Consider the following 4,670-nt stretch of genomic DNA (forward strand, 5'->3'; position numbering starts at 1 on the left):
AATGTTTATTTAATATTTTTTCTGCCTATTCACATTTCTCACTTGTCAATTTATGCTTAGTTAAATTTGTTTATTTACATTGAATAAATGTTTATTGTAATATTTGTATTACCATCAAATAATTATGTTGATTTCAAACGTGGTTTATTAATTGACGTTTATATATTATGTTTATATATTATTTTGTATTGCTTAAATTTCAATTATGGTCCGGTTCTGTACAAGTTGTTATCATGGATAACATGACAAGTAATATCAGTGAAGTGCCTCAGTGTAATGTGAATATTGATGATTTTGGTATGATTGATAGTAGCACAAGTAATATGAATGAAGTGTCTCACTGTAATGTGAATTTGGATGACCATACTCAAAGTGGTATGGAGGTGAACCCAACATTGCATATGTGCTTTGATTCAATGGATGACGCAAAAAACTTTTACAGAAACTATGCTATTAAATGTGGTTTTGCTGTCCGCACAAGAATATAAAAAAAGGATGAGTACAATAATGTAATCTACCTCAGATTAGTGTGCTCTAGGGAAGGTAAATATGTTTCCTCAATCAATCCCGAAGTGAAAACGCTTCCCAGCCAAACCAAACAATGTCCAGCTGGAATAACGATTTCAAAAAAGGACGACAAATGGTTTATAAGAACTGTAAACCTAAAGCATAGCCATAAGCTATGCCCAAATACTTCAAAGTTAATTCCTGGCAATAGGAAATTGAGCATGCAAGCAAAACGCACTTTGGAGGTGAATGACGAAGCTGGAATCCGGATTAATAAGAGTTACCTTTGTGTAATGACTGATGCAGGTGGATATGATAACATGGACTTTATGGAGCGAGATGCTAGAAACTACATCGGTCAACACAGAAGATCCTTATGTAAGGACTGTGATGGACAAACACTGTTACGACACTTTTCGGCAATGACAGATTTAAACAAAGAGTTCTTTTATGACATAGATTTGGATGAAGGGAATAAAATTTGTTATGTTTTTTGGGCAGATGCGAGAAGTAGAGCAGCTTGTGAAGAATTTGGTGATGTGGTGTGTTTCGACAAAACTTATTTAACAAATAAGTACGATATGCCTTTTGCGCCGTTTGTTGGAATTAATCATCATGGGCACTCGATATTACTTGGTTGTGGGTTGTTATCGTCGGAAGACACAAGGTCTTTTGTTTGGTTGTTCCAATCGTGGTTGAGATGCATGGGTAATTGATAACAGTTGATTTTACGTGTTTGTGTGTGTATATTTTGTGAGCAAATCAACTCCTTCATAGCTTTTACCTTGTTTTATCCTCACGTTTAGTGTGTTTTCTAGTTTTCTTGTGTTTATTTAGTATATGCTTGTTTTTACCTCTAATCTCTATGTTTGAGTGTGTGAAATAAAGGAATAGGAAGCAATTCTAGTGGAGGAAAACAAGCAAGAACTCAAGGGAACATGTTTTGGGATAAGAAAAGATCAAATTGAAGCAAATACCCATGTTAGACGCCTTCGGAATCGCGCAAGAGCCTGAATTTTAGAATGCTGTCAAAGCTGTCGCGCTCGGGCGCCTTGGGGGCGCTGAGCGCCCCTTTTTCAGGGGATTTCACGCCCGGGCGCCCCCAGAAGGGCGCTGGGTGCCCTTGGCTGCTGTTTTTCTGCAGATTTGGCACCTGGGCGCCCCTAGGGGGTGCTGGGCGCCCTTTGATTCGCTGTTTTGTGTTTTTATGGCGCCCGGGCGCCCCAGAAGGGGGCGCTGGGCGCGACTTTTCGCTGATGTGTCAAAATGGGTTATTTAAACATGGGTCTCGCGATATTTGGGGCATTCTTCTCCTCCTACACTTCATTCTTCACCTAGAGAGATTGGGAGAGGCCCTTGGAGGGTATTTGGGGTGTTGGGAAGCTCTCCCACTCCTCCTTGGGTCTTCAAGCTTCTTCAATGGTGATTTTGCCCCTTTTGGGTTGAGGAAGAAGANGGGTCACAAATTGGAGATGGAGATGCGAAGGGGAGGCGCAAATGGAGCATGGAGCAGTTGCCAAGAACCTTGGGAAAGGCTTTACATCTTCTATTTGGTTTCGATTTCTTCCTTATCTCTTCAATTTTGTGAACCCTAAGTTCTCCTCCATGGAGGGCTTTTCCTATTTGTTGAGATTAGTTGTAAAACATGGAATTCTTATGTATTTTGTGATGTTAATGATATATGTTTTTCCAATTCATGTTAGTATTTGATTTCTATGCTTAATGCTTGTTGTGGCTTCATCACCCATGGCATGAATTGTGGTTCTTGAAGTATTGAGAAATATGATCGAACCTAGAATTGAAATTGAATACTTATTGGATGGAATTGAGATGTTTGTGAATGCATGAGAATAAAATGGATGAATTCTAGTCTTGACAAATTGTAAATACACTATGTTAAATTCCTTGCACACCAACTGTTTGATAAAATACCAAAAAGAGTTTCTTGTGTTGTTTTTGTGCACTTTGATGTCTAATTGAGTTATAAAAGGAAGAATTGTCATGTGTTGCACAAGTCCCTTGGGAGAGAACGATATTTATCACTTGTTATGCTGCGACCGGTGCACTTGTCGTTGGTTTTGCAGCCAACAAGTTTTTGGCGCCGTTGCCGGGGACTTGTGTTCCAACACAAGGCAATTTGGGCATTCATGGCTCTTTTAGAATTTGTTGTTTGTTGTGTCTTTGAATGTTGTTTTATCTGCAGTTGGCTTTAGTTTCTAAGACTTCCCATTGATTTAGTTTGTACTTAATGCCTGTCTCGGGGTACGCCTTAGAGCTTGNTGCAGTTATTGAAATGCTTAGGGATAAGGTTTCAGTAGCGGAACTAACTAAATCAAACCAGATGTGCAAATCACCAGGGATGGGGTTGTGTGTTTGGATTCACTATTTTGGAACTTAAGGCAAGTTTTGATGGACTTCTTACGCCAAGGGATTGGGTGAGGGTTTTCATACAGTGTTCTAACTTTAGAAAACAGGGAAAGTGGAATTATTTGCTAATTGTATGTCTGTTTTGTTTGTGTTTCTTTTATGCAGTTTGCCTTCAGATGTTTATACATTCCACATGTTTGGTTTGTGCTTAAAGCTTGTTTCGGGGTACGCCTTAGAGCATGATCTAGTTGTTGGGATGCCCAGGGATGGGGTTTCAGTAGCCAAACTAGCTAAATCAACCCAGATATTACTAGTCACCCGAGTGACAAACGACGTGATTGTGTATTTGGACCCCACTGTTCTGGTTCTTAATGCAAGTTTTGATACATGCTTATGCCAAGGGATTGGGTGAGGTGTGTCAAGCTTAGATAGGCGCAACAAGAGGGATTTGAGTGTTTTTACATTAGAGAACAGGGAAAGTAGTATTCATCACCCCAGGAGAGTACTAAGTGATCTTGCAACAAGAGGGATCTGAGTGAGGTTATTTAGGAAATCCATTTCAATCATTCTGCATATTAGAATTGTTGTTTGGTTGATGTGCTCATGTTATGCAAGCTTTGTTTCTTTGTTTCCTTGTCTCTTTGTTGTGTTTTTCATTTTTCTATTTCACTTCTTTGTATGTTACTTTTGTTTTTATCTTTATGTCTTTCAATTTTCAATTCTCAAAACTTGGTTTCTATTAAAATTGGACTAACGTGTTTGTTCGAGTTTCTTGGTGTTCTTGCAATTAGTAGGTATGAAAGTATATAAAGAAGAATATGCAAGGAGTCGGGGAATTTGAGCAATAAGTTGGTCCACCAAAAAGAGAGTTTGCTTTTTCTTTCCCTTTCTATTTTCTTTTCTTGTTGTTGTTAATAAGTGTGACTTGGCTGGTTTAACAAATATGATGCATTGGTTAGGTGACTTTGGGTGAGTTTTGCATGAATTTGAGGAGAACCATTTGTGTTTGCTCATAAATTGGTTTTGGAATACCTTGGGAATGTGTTGTGATTTTGTGAAAACATATGCTTGTGGTTGTTTCTCATGTGAGTATATCGAGAATGTTGTTATTGTTTTTACTGTTGTTAATGATTGTGGCATGATCTATGACAACCATTGGAAACCAAAGAACTTAACCGGGTGAGATTTTGTGCCTCAGAGTTTTTATCCATGAGTGCTACCTCTTTTGGTTAAAATTAACTTTGCTTGAGTTTCATTGCTAGTTATTATTCATGTGCATGCTTACATTGAAACAAGGTCCTCTTTCTTTCCCTCTTTGCATCATATACCCAGATTAGCCAATTGTGTTTCAAAGATTAGAACCCTTGTGTAAACTTTTCAGCATTTAAAGAAACTTACCTTCACTTTTGAAACCTTAAGTCTTGTTGAATATGATTGACAATCTCACCTTGATGGGAGAGTAAGGTTTCCATGGACAGTAGTATGATTCAAGTGTGGGGGAAGTTATTATTTAAAAGGGAGCATGAGTAACAATGGTGAATTGGTGTTGGTTGATGTGATGCATTCTTGTATATATGTCATCTATAAAAGAAAAAGAAAGAGAAAATAGAAAAAGAAAAAGAAAAAGAAAATATATGAATAAGGTGACTGCAAGTGGGTGTTTGGTTGTTCTAGTTTTCTGACAAAAGAGAGTATAATGATAAAACTGTAAAAATGATGTGATTGCTCTCTTTGCTCCTTCACATTACCTTGATACACCAATTTCCTTCTTTGCCTTGTCAGACCATCAAATAAAG

The sequence above is a fragment of the Vigna radiata genome, chromosome 1, assembly GCF_000741045.1.
Source record: "Vigna radiata var. radiata cultivar VC1973A chromosome 1, Vradiata_ver6, whole genome shotgun sequence".
Taxonomy (NCBI): domain Eukaryota; kingdom Viridiplantae; phylum Streptophyta; class Magnoliopsida; order Fabales; family Fabaceae; genus Vigna; species Vigna radiata.